Source organism: Camellia sinensis, chromosome 3 (genome assembly GCF_055761805.1).
Source record: "Camellia sinensis isolate YWXY chromosome 3, ASM5576180v1, whole genome shotgun sequence".
Classification (NCBI taxonomy): domain Eukaryota; kingdom Viridiplantae; phylum Streptophyta; class Magnoliopsida; order Ericales; family Theaceae; genus Camellia; species Camellia sinensis.
This window is the reverse complement of record NC_138963.1, coordinates 7,333,232-7,346,181: the sequence shown is the minus strand read 5'-3', so window position 1 is coordinate 7,346,181 and position 12,950 is coordinate 7,333,232. Positions and strand designations below refer to the sequence as shown.

Genomic DNA, 12,950 nt, shown 5'->3' with positions numbered 1-12,950 from the left:
CCGAGCTAATGGTTTACAGTGACTCTCAGCTAGTTGTAAACCAAATTTCAGGTGACTACGAGACAAAGGATGAAAGGATGGCTAAGTACCAAGAGTTAGTCAGAAAGGAGATCATGAAGTTCGAAGTATTGAGAATAGAGTAGATTGGCCGAGAAGAAAACAGCAGAGTAGACGAACTAGCAAGCTTCGCTTCGATGGCAGATACATCCATTCCACATCCATTACTGATCGACTTCCTACCAAGACCAAGTATTGAAGAACCCGAAGTAGCAGAGGTATGTTGTGCCGAACTAGGCCCTTCATGGATGGATCCCATTATAGTGTTCTTAAAGGACGGCATTTTACCCGAAGAGAAGAAAAAGGCCAACAAAATAAGAGCAAAGTCACAGCAATTTTGGCTCTCTCTATCAATGGCCTTGTACAAGAAATCCTTCACAGGACCCTACTTGAAATGTGTCCATCCTAGCAAGGTCAAGGCATTCTTGTTCGAGATACACGAAGGCGTATGCAGAAGCCACCAAGGAGGAAGATTATTGACCTATAGAGCAATTTCGCAGGGATATTGGTGGCCTTACATGCAAGCAGATTCTGAGAAGTATGTCAAGAAGTGCGAGAAATGTCAGAAGTTCGCACACCAAATACATCAACCAGCTAGAGAGCTTCTACCATTAACTAGCCCATGGTCCTTCGCAATATGGGGCTTGGACATAGTAGGACCACTTTCAATGGCACCCGGCAACAGAAAGTTCTTTCTTGCAGCAACAGACTACTTCACAAAGTGGGTGGAGGCAGAAGCACTCGCATCAATAAAGGAGAAAGATGTGAAGACGTTCGTCTAGCAGAATATCATCACTCGGTTCGGCATACCCAAGGCTCTAATATCTGACAACGACACTCAGTTCGATGGCAAAATTTTTAGAGGCTTTTGTGAAGAATACAAGATAGAATTCTACAACTCTACACCGGCATACCCCCAAGCAAATGGCCAAGCGGAAGCATCAAACAAAGTCATCTTAGATGGATTGAAGAAAAGGATGGAGAAAGCAAAAGGCAAGTGGACGGAGGAGCTCCCTCATGTTTTATGGGCTTACCGTACCACACCTCAGCGGTCTACTGGAGAAACACATTTTTCCTTGGCCTATGGCATGGAAGCAGTAATCCCACTGGAAGTCGGCCTCCCCACAATTAGAAGTGAAAATTTTGATCCAAACTTAAATGAAGAAGCTATAGCCTTGGAACTCGACCTTGCGGAAGAAAGAAGAGAAAAAGCATTGGTTCACATTGCCTCATACCAGCAGGAGTTATCCAGAAAATATAACAAGACAGTACATCCGAGGTAATTCAAGATTGGAGATTGGGTGTTACGCAAAGTAATGGGAAACACTTTGATACCCGAAAATGGCAAGTTAGGGCCTAATTGGGAAGGATCTTACAAAGTGGTTGGATTAGCAAGAAAATGGGCATACCACTTGGAAGATGGAGACAGCAAGGCCATTCTCAGGCCATAGAACACTGTCAATCTCAAACTATTTTATATTTAGCTTTTTTTTAAATATTTGTAATTTTTCTTTTTTTAATAAAGTAAGTAGTTTCCTTTTTAACATAAATCGTTTTCTTCTGTAAGAGTAGTTTAGTAAGCTAGGGGTAATGAAATCAGAGTTGGCTGGAATAACCAACTTTGAGCTCTCTTCAGCCGAGATCAGGATCAAGGCTGAAGAGGTTGGCTGGAAAAACCAGCACTTCTCCTAAGCTAAGATAAGGATCTAGGCTGCAGGACGTTTGGCAAGAATAACCAAATACTTCGCTCTAGGTTGGCATGAATAACCAACTTTGAGCTCTCTTCAGCCACAATCAGGATCTAGGCTGAAGAAAAAACCAACACTTACTTCTCCTAAGCCGAGATAAGGATCTAGGCTGCAAGACATTTGGCAGGAATAACCAAACACTTCGCTCTAGGTTGGCAGGAATAACCAACTTTGAGCTCTCTTCAGCCACGATCAGGATCTAGGCTGAAGAGGTTGGCTAGAAAAACCAACACTTACTTCTCCTAAGCCGAGATAAGGATCTGGGTTGTAGGAAGTTTGGCAGGAATAACCAAACACTTCACTGTAGGTTGGCAGGAATAACTAACTTTGAGCTCTCTTCAGCCACGATTAGGATCTAGGTTAAAGAGGTTGGCTGAAAAAACCAACACTTAGTACTCTTCAACCGAGATAAGGATCTAGGCTAAAGAGTGGTTGGCTGGAAAAATCAACACTTAGTACTCTTCAGCCAAGATAAGGATCTAGGCTAAAGAGTGGTTGGGTGGAAAAACCAACACTTAGTACTCTTCAGCCGAGATAAGGATCTAGGCTAAAGAGTGGCTGACTGGAAAAAACAATTTTTAGTACTCTTCAACCGAGATAAGGATCTAGGCTGAAGAGTGGTTGGCTGGAATAACCAACTTCAAGTATTCCTTAGCTGAGATAAGGATCCAGGCTGAAGAGTGGTTGGCTAGAATAACCAACTTTAAGTACTCTTCAGCTGGAATAAAGATCTAGGCTGAAGAGGTTGGCAGGTATGGCAAAACAGATTACAAAATTAAAACCGAGATAAGTATCTCGGCCAGAAAATGTTATACTTCGTGCATTTATAGTAAGAAAAACAAGCATAGAGTTAACTGAACAAACAGTTGAACAAAAGAAGATTTCATTCAAAGTTCAAGTCGGTTACAAGAAGTGGGACTTTTAGCTCGGTTACAAACTTCATTGATAGCAAAAGAAGAAAAATACAAAATCAGGCAAAGAGAACTTCCAGATCGGTGTCCAAATTAACCCGGGCTTCACCCAAAAGTAGCTCGGTTATGGCAAGCACACCATCGTTGAGGTCGGTCGAGGGCACCGCCTTCGTCATAGTAGGGGAAGGCGGGATGGAGACCACCGGAGTGGGAGAGATAGACTGGCGACCAAGCTGGACGTTGTCTTCAGGAGCAGGATCCTCGTCGTCCTCCCCTTCTTGAAGAAATTTTTGCTGAATGGCAGTAGCATTCTCCACCATGTAGCTCAGTATGAAATGAGGAGGAGGGTTGAGGAAGACCTCGGTCTCTTGGCTATGACCGAGCTGCGCCACAGTCGCCTTCCATCCACATTTGAAGAATATGTCTTTCGCAGCTTCGCATTGTTGGATGTAAGTGGCCTCCCCCTCCTTGTAACCCTGGTCTTCGGCGTCTTCCACGCTCATCTCCAACCGAGCGATCTCAGCGTCCTTCTTTCTCTCAAGCTTGGCCAGCTCGCACAGATATTTGTCTTTTAGCACGGTCGCAGCCTTTTGCTTATCTGCTTTAGCCGAGCTGACAAGACCGGTCAGACGGGCCATCTCGGTATGAAGCTCGACTATTTACTTCTTGGACTTTTCTAGCTCAGCCGATTTAGCATTGGCCTCTGCCATGGCCTGCCTTGTTGTTTTGCGCAGTTCCAACACGCGCTTATGAGTGATGTGGTTCTTCTGTAAGGCTTGCAAAAGGAGAGAAACAATTTGGGGCAAGACCGAGCAAATAGATGTGCAAATTAGGACAAGAAAATGGAGAATTTACCAACCCCATTGATTTTGTTGCCGAGCGAATGGCCTTCAGCTCGGTGAGATGGTCGTGGTGCTCCATATCGGCTGGAAGGCAAACACTCTTGGCAAGGTTAAAAGCAGCGAGTTGTCTTTTTCTGCGACCACTGAGTCAGAATCAGTGATAGTTCGGTTCTTGTACATGACCTTGGGCATCCATTCTGAAGGGCTAGCCCGGTTTGAACGTACTGGTTCTGGGCTTAGCTGGGTGGATTGGGGAAGTGTGGTAGTGTCTTTTTCATCGACAAGGCGTGACACGGTAGAGGAAGTGCGAGCACGCTTGCTTGGCCGAAATGAGGACGACTGAGCGGTTGGAAGGGCTACCACGGCCTCTTGAGTCTGGCCGGCTTGTGGTACCTCGGCCTGATTTGTTTCAGTGATGAGGGCCCTTACTGCTGTCTTTTTTGCCATTTCTTGTTCTGCAGTTAACGGGATCAGATTGATTTGAGGATGTGTTGGATCTGGCTCTAGTGAGGGTTCCAATAAGAAGTCTGTCAATCTGGTCTTCCTCCTACTACTGTATCGGTATGTCGGCTCGAAATTGAGTAGCTGGGCCCAACCTCGTTTGTGGTACCGTAGCGCGGCGCGAGGGGCGTCTAGGTTGGGGTAACTGTACTGCGACTTTAGATGGTTTAAATCTGTATAAAAGAAAAAGACGACGGTTAGTGCGGTTCAAAACTTACAAACAGAGTAAAGAATGCACAAAGTGAGCCGAGGTATGTATACCGGCTACTCCTTTATTCCAGTTAATTCAGTCGCCCGGGATCTGGGCCTCTTGGTCTTCAAAGTTGCCCGAAACCCAGAAAAAATCGTCATCATTTACATCTTTGTTTGGGGTGTTCTTTATTATCTTTTCTCGGCGGCGTCTTATTCTTAAACAATAAACCCAGCCATCTTCATTTTGGGCTAGAGAGTACTGGTGAAATAGCTCGGCTAAACTGAGGTTGAGACCAAGCCGGCGATTTAGCTCGGCGATGTCATTTATTATTCGGTAAGAATTGGTGGAAAGCTGGGTAGGGCAAATTCTTGTTTGCCTAAAGAATTCACAAAGGAGTGGTTGAACGGGGAATCAAAGTCCGACTTCTACAATGGATATGACGTTGAAAAGGACAAAGCCTGGTTTTTTCCAGGGAATGGTGTCTAGTTCGGCTAAACTAAGGTGGACATCATCGGCGATGTTGTAGTCCTTGCGGAATTCGGCGATAGCCCCTGGAAAGTTTACTAAAAATCTATACTTCCCCATGTGGACTTAAGTTATGTATAATTTAGTTCGGTGTTGAGATGACCTTCAGTATCTCGGTTGAGCGTGCAAAGAGGTGCCTGGCTAACCTAAGTCAGTCTGCAAAGTAAAAAGGAAAAGTATTAAGCACAGATCGTTGGACTGTGCTACAAGAAACAAAGGTAAAATAAATGGAGTCCTAGCTTGGCTACATGGGATACTATCCGTCCTTAGCTCGGTTAGAGCAAAGGACGTTAGCTCGGTTCAGTGGAGCGAGAGGTTCGTAGCCCAGTTGAAGCTTAGGATGTAGCATTCTTGGATCGATTTTTACTAAGTAAGAGAGCTGGTTTGGGCCCAAGTGGTAGCCCGGTCTTTGGTTAAGGTTTTCTAGTTCGGTAAGTGCTCACACCTATTAGTTTCCTAGCTCGGTTAAAGCAAAACAGAAGGTTCTTTGTGAATTGAAACTTAATCTAGTTCGGCAAGGTGCACACCTTAAGTACAAACAGGTTCCTAGCTCAGTTGGAATTCTATTTTGGATCTAACGCATCGTTCTTCAGTTTATTCATGAATACAGTGGTTCTATCACATGGTTTTCTCCCAGAAAAGTGGAAACCAAAGCAGTATGTTTTGAGAAACATGCGAATAGTATGCTATATACTACAGAAACTAAACAAACAAAAAGAAATAAAGGATTGAGCTACTTATGGATTGAAGACGGAAGGATGCAGTTCTGAAACCACGAAGATGGTGATGAGAACACAAGCTTCACAGGTACTGAGGTTAAAAAAATGGAGGCTCAAGCAAAACAGAGAGAGGAGATGAATAGTGGAAATGGTAGGTTTGAAACTTTTGTATAAAGTAAAGAGAAAATGAGGGACTGTTCAAATTTTTCGAAGTACGAAGACGGCGTGACAACTACGTTGGGCCAATGAGAGTTTTCCATGTGTCCATGGAATAGAAAGCGATTCAGCTACAGCGACTGAAAAGACGTTTTGACCGGACGGATTAGTAGCCCAGTGTCAGTTTAGCTCGGTTGAAAGGTTAAAAGTTTTAGCTCGGCTGGTAATAGATAATCCCAATCATGCTGCGCAGATGGAATTAAGGGACAATTGAGAGGGAAGTTTTTATATGCACTAGGGCCGAGCTAGGCCAAGGCGTGGTAGTGGGCCGTTCTGTGGGCCGCGGTAAAAAGGGCCGAGTGAAAGGACCTTGCAGATAGCTCGGTCCAATTGTGTTTGTGGTTACCACGGTCGGTATGGTAATAATAAGCTCGGTCATGGTATTCAAAACCGAGGTATTTGGGCTTCTTATGGTGAACCTTGCTCTCGTTAGCTCAGTCAAAGCTTACTGCGGTTATCTCAGTCTCAATGGACCAAACCAAGGTACAAACAATGAAGGGAAGAACCGAGCTAGTTGGAGCTTGGTCATTTCTGCCCCTTTAGCATGGCCATGTTAGCTCGGTCATTTTGTCATACTACCGAGGTAAAACCATCTCACTTGGTTTAAGCAGTGAGTGGGGTGTTAAAGGATAAGCATTATGTTTCAAGAGTGTGATTCCTAGGAGGACTCTACATGGAGGAATAAGAGTCCTACTAGGATTGTGCCACACGGAACCTATAAAAAACTCATAGCAGAACCTATGGAAGAGGTAACACAATTTTGATTCTTGAATATACAGAACTTTTGTCTATTTGTCTATTTTGCTGACTTAGGCATCGGAGAGGTATCTGGCACATACCCGACGACTAGCTCACATTTGTATTTTCAGGGAATAAAGCGACGACGTTTGGAGGAGTATAGACTTAATCAACAGAATTATACGAGAATATTATTTCTTGCTCGTACAAGACTCAACCACGGCCAGTAGGACTAAAGCCGAAAAGGACCTCCCCTCACCATTGATGGACCTCCCCGCACTCATCGAAAACTTCAAAAATAAAGGCCTCGACGCCAAGGACCTCGTAGCTCTCTCTGGTGGCCACTCCATTGGGTTTGCACAGTGTTTTGGCTTCAAAAAACATATTTACGAAGAATCCAACATCGACCATACCTTTGCGCGTGATCGCCAATCTAGATGCCCGAAAAACGATGGGAACTCAAGCCTAGCTCCTCTGGACCCAACAGCTGCCATTTTCGACACCAAGTATTTCTCCAACTTGGTGAAGAAGAAGGGGCTTTTGCATTCTGATCAAGCACTGTATAATGGTGGTGAGACAGATCAGTTGGTGAAGAGATATAGCACTGATGTTTGGTCATTCTGGAATGATTTTGCTAAGTCTATGGTTAAGATGGGTAATATAAAGCCATTAACTGGGAAGAAAGGCCATATTAGATCAAACTGCAGATGGGTCAACTAGTTTTTTAGAGTCAGTTGTGTTTATTATTATTTTTATTTTGGGGGGGGGGTTTCAAATAGCATTAAATATTTTTTTTAGATGGTATAGCATTAAATATTTAAGAAAACAATTTGTTGGGTGATAAGGTTTTTTTTCTTTTCTTCGATGTAACCAAAAAAAAGGATAAGTTTTTTTTCTTTTTCTATTTCTTTCTCTCTTCCATGAGAAAGTAGAAGGAAGAGATGGTGTATGTAACTGTTTGAAAAATGTCTCGTAGTTCAAATTTTGTTGCTCAAAAGTGGCTCAAATGGCCAAAATGACGTCGTTTTGGCCATTTTTATGTTGTTCTGTACTCAAAACGACGTCGTTTTGATCATTTGAGCCACTTTTGAGCCACAAAATTTGAGTTACGTAGCATTGTCGCTGTTTTTTTTTACGAGGATTTGTTTGTTCAAGGCAATGTTTGTAATGAATGTACGTGATGAACAATTGTATCAAATATTTATAATTTTTCTTAATTCTTAATAAGATTGTTAGGATTTGTTCATTTTTTTTCTCTCTCTCTAAACATGGAAAAAAAATGGGTAAATTATCAACACCTCTCGAGATTTGACTAAAATACGAATTTTTTCCTAAAGTTTAGAAAATTACAAATTGTCCCTGAAGATTATATTTACATGACAAATGATGGTGCAATTGTTATGTAAATATAAATCTCAAGGAATGGGATATAATTTTTTAAACTTCAAAAGAGAAATTCGTATTTTAATTAAATCTCGATGGAGTGTTGGTAATTTGTCCCCAAAAAAATATTTAGTACACACTGCAACATATATAAAAAATAAATAAAACACATTTAATAAAACACATTTAATGAATGGGAAAGAGAATGCTCTGTAGGTAGAGAGTTGCCCGTGGCTGCTAATCAAAAGAGGTGATCAAAACAGATGAGAAAGGGAGGAGGGAATCCAAAATAATTTTCAAAAAAAAAAAAAAAAAGTAAAAAACAAAAAAATTCCCCTAATTAAAAATATTTTCATTTTTTTAACATACTCTTCCGTTTGACAAATAAATTAGAAAATGATACATAAACAAATTGATTATACATAAAACTTATCCAGAATGAAATGAACAAACATACTAAAATTTGATCAAATCCTCCATAATAAAATTTTAATACATTAAGAATAATAATAAAAAAAATTTCTTGAAAAGTCAAGCATATACTATGATTACCAAAATATCCTTAATGACTAATTTAATATTTTAAACTTAAAAACGATATAACTTTTTATCTACATGTCGATTTTTAATAAAATTAGTATTTTAAAAATTATTTCATCAAGATTTGTCAAACAATATCCAAATTGACTATGAAATTCTTTAAAGAAATATTTACCATCAAAATTGAATTAAATAATAAATTTTTACTTTGTTTTATAGTAAAATATTACTCTGATTTAAAATAAAATTTTACTCCGTTTGACAGTAATATTTTGTTTTATTTCACAATCAAATGCTACTGACTGTCAGAGTAACATTTTACTGTCTTCTTGAATAAGGTATTAGTAACAAAAAAATAGAGTATGAATTGATGAAAACTTTACGAGTTCTTTCACTACAAATTCACACATAAATTAACAATAATTTAACAACAAATCAACAAGAATGATACATGTGCAATGTTATCCAACAGAGAAGAGTACATAGCGGCCTATGAAAGCAATAAGATCTCAATGTTTATCACAGGCTTATTTTATGGCCAACATGATTCCATGTTCAGATGCCCGATAGAATTAAAAATGCTAAAGAAGAGTACCAGGTTATTTATCCACCAAAACGTAAGTGGAAGCCTGACAGGAAATGTATGATTTAAGGGCCGTTTATTTTCAGAAGGTAGAATTGAGGAAATTCATAGTAAATGGATTCATAGTGAGAGGATTGTTAGTGAGTTCACTATCAATCCCCTCACTATTAATCCTCTCACTGTTAAATTATTTTTTATATAAAATAATAAAACAAATAAAAAATATAAAAAATTAAACATTATGTTTAAAAAAAATTCCCAATATATAAAAAATAAAAAAAATAATTTTTTTTTTTAATCCCCTCACTATTTTTCTAATACCATCTCTACCTCCTCCTTACCAATCCCCCTTCCTCCTCCTTACTAATACCAAGGGATTACTAATCCTCTCCCTATCTCTCAAAACAAACACCACATTCTCAATCCTTTCCTCACTACCAAACCCAATCTCCTCCCTATAATCCCAAACAAACGGGGCCTAAGTGAAGAGCCTCTAGAAATGAAATCATCAACCAGATCAGGCGGTGAAGGGAAGAAGGTTTCGTTCATCTTTTGCTGTATAATATATATTCAGGGCAAGATTATCCAGAAAAAAAGAAAAAAATATTAGTCTATCATTCATGAAGGACATGCTTCCTACTCAAGTGGTTTACGAAATAAAACATTTTGAACTGTCCCTTACACAATAATATGTTGGGCTTAGGAGATTTTGGCTAAATTTCCCCTCAATATTAAGTGAGTTTCATTTTAAATGGTGGATTTTGTAATACATTTCTTGAATCTTAATTAATATATTTGTTGGTATATTAATTTGTCCTTTTAGCATTATTGATAAGATTTTTGTATAAAAAGTATTTTGTACGACATCTACTACTACTATAAAAGTATGAAAAGCTTACCATATTTTTTACTTTTTTTAAATCTCAATTTTACCTTTTCAAATTTATTATATTTTTTAAAAATTATGAAGAGTCCTGTATAAACCAACTATCTCTTTATTTTTGGATTTGAACACTCAAAAATAATATATCTGCTTCTAAGAGTCCTATATAAATATAAACAAGTCGTCTCCCTTTTATCTACTATCTACTATCTACTATCTACTACTATTATAAAAGTGTGAAGAGTTTGCCATATTTTTTACTTTTTTTAAATCTTAATTTTAGCTTCTCAAATTTATAATATTTTTTGAAAAATCATGAAGAGCCTTATATAAACCAACTATATTTTTATTTTTTGAGTTAAACACTCAAAAATAATATATCTACTTTCAAGAATCCTATATAAATATAAATAAACCGTCTCTCTTTTATCTACTAATATTATAAAAGTGTGAAGAGTATGTCATATATTTTTTTTTACTTTTTTTAAATCCCAATTTTACCGTATCATATTTATTATATTTTCTAAAAATCATGAAGAGACCTATATAAATCAACTATCTCTTTATTTTTGGAGTTCTTTTTTTTTTTTTTTTGATTGGCAAAAGAAATCTTTATTGATGAAACATACAGAGTATGGTAAAATACATCAATAAAAAGGAGCTTGGTGCTAACACAAGCTCTATGCCCCAGTTGGTGAGAAACGAACAAGCAAACAAAAGAAACAAAACTGACAAAAAAAGCAACCATAATGTAGCCCCAGCTGAGTAGAACAAAGCAAAACAGACCAAAAGAAGAGCTTCTTCACACACCATAGTGTTGATCAGCATATTCTTAGTCATCAGCATAGTAGACTAATAGATTAATTCAACCAAGACTAACAGATCAGATCAATTCACCAGATCAAACCAAGACTAACTGATCAGATCAATTCACCAAGTGCAATGTGCAAAACTCTGCTGCTTAGAGGGTAATGTGAGCATAAGACCTGTGCAAACCATTGCTGCCATGAACATTATCAATACCTTAGCATATTGTTAGTCATCAGCAAAGCAGACTAACAGATCAATTCAGACCAAGACTAACAGATCAGATCAATTCACCAAGCTTAGTGTGTAAAACTCTGCTAGAGGGTAATGTGAGCATGAGACCTGTGCAAACCACTGCTACCATGAATATTATAAAAACCTCACAACAAATGCACTTCATAAATGAAGACAGTGCCTCACACCTGATTAATGGAGAAGTGGAAATCCTTGGAAGACTTTGACCAAATTACAAGCCTTGCGATTATGAGTTCCTGCAACATCTGTATCTCTAGTTGGGAAGCTTGAAAGAAGCACTCATTTCTAATCTTCCAAATGGACCAAAGAGTGACCAGTGGTATGGTACGCCAAATTCTCCTCTATTTTTTCCTGCAGGTGTACCCTACCCACCACTGCAGTAGACCCTCGACAGAACCAAGAACCACCCAAAGAGCCCTGTAGACATCCCATTTTTGACCGTCCTCAAAACTCGGACGTCATCGTTTGAACACTTGATGATCATCCATGCTCGTGTTCGTTTTGAGTTCTCGAAGGTCCCGGCTGCACTCCTTGCCTTAGGATCTCTCAACTTGTCTGTTTTGTACTTGGTTGTGGACCAAGGACTTGTGGTTTTGCTTCTGAGGGAAGAGGGTGGCTTGTCGGCCATCCCCTCTACCCATCGACTAAGGCATGATGCCATCGGCCTTGTTTTCTTGCCATCGGTCAAAAGTTTTGGCTGATCGGCAATCCTTTTGGTCGATCGACACTTTGTTTGGTCAATCGGCCATATTTTTGAGCCGAGACCCTTCCATCTGCTTTTTGCAGATATTTTTTGCCAGCTGTGACAGCTGGTGGGCACAATTCCCATCCTCCATACACGTGTATGGAGGGATTTGTTTCAAGACTCAAGCTTGTTCAACAAGCTTGAGAAATGAAATTCTATAAGAGGGGAGCATCCCCTCCCTTTCCAAAGGTTCAGCAAAATTGAGATAGAAGTTATATATATATATATATATATCTCTAGATATATCTCCCTCTCTCTCTATATTTGTGTGTGTGTTTGTGCCTTAAAGTGTGATTTCTTCATACTATTGCACACAAACACCTAGCAATATACCATCCTTTTATTACTGAGGTACTAGGGAGTTGGTTTTGGAGTTCTTGGAGTGGTTTAAGCTCAGAGAAGGGTGCTGGATTTGTGTTCTTGAAAGTGTTCTTCAAGGGTGAGTTTCTACCTTTTAATACCCCATTTTGGCTTAAGCTTTTAGACCCTCTTGACTATTGTTTTAAGCTTAACTCTAAACTACAATAAGTTCTGATTTTTCATGCTTCAGATGATTGTTTAAGGTCACTTTTTGGTTGGGGGTTGTTTACCCCCTCTTAGGCCTTGTTTGGCCTTGTTTGGTGCCTTTCTTTTTGAGCTTTGGAACCATCTTGCTTTGAACTTCTCACCACTGAAATCCAGAGGATTTTTAGTGGTGGAGAAGTGGTTTTGGAGTCTTGAATAGGAGAGGGACACCCCTCTCTCCTTGTCTCTCTTTTGCTTGTATTTATGGCTCATAATGGTAGCATATTTGCTTAGCTTGTTTTCGCTCCATTTCAGTGAGTATTTGGTTTTATTATGCCATGATATACCCCTGTTTTAAGTTGGTTTAATAGCATCTTGCATGCACCATACACTTGTCTTGTAATCCTCTCATTTGCCTTAACATCAATCATGCATTTAGACTATCATTCTTGCATGTTTTGGCTCAACTCCATGAAGCTTTTAGCCTTGTTTTGGCATACTTAAGCTCTGATTTTTGTTGTCTTGATCATATATGCCATGCTTTGTATAGCCATAGTGCATTTTAGCTCACTATCCTTGAGTTTCCAAACCACTAGTATGCATTGCTTGGACCTTTTCCATGATTTGGCATCATTTGAAATGTTATTTCAGTCTATATGGTGTGGCCATGCATTCACATTTGTCACCTTTTTCATGCATTGGGAGGTTTGTGTTTTATGCCTTAAGAGGGGGTCATTGTGCATGCCTCGATGTTTAGGTCTTTGGGATGCCATCTAAGTGGATTATTGGACTTATTTTGA

The 12,950-nt window shown here is 39.3% G+C and overlaps 1 pseudogene; it reads left to right on the top strand.

Annotated features, from left to right (window-relative positions):
• LOC145821294 (peroxidase 22.3-like) overlaps positions 1 to 12,950 on the top strand; it is a 57,662-nt pseudogene that overhangs the window by 29,056 nt on the left and 15,656 nt on the right.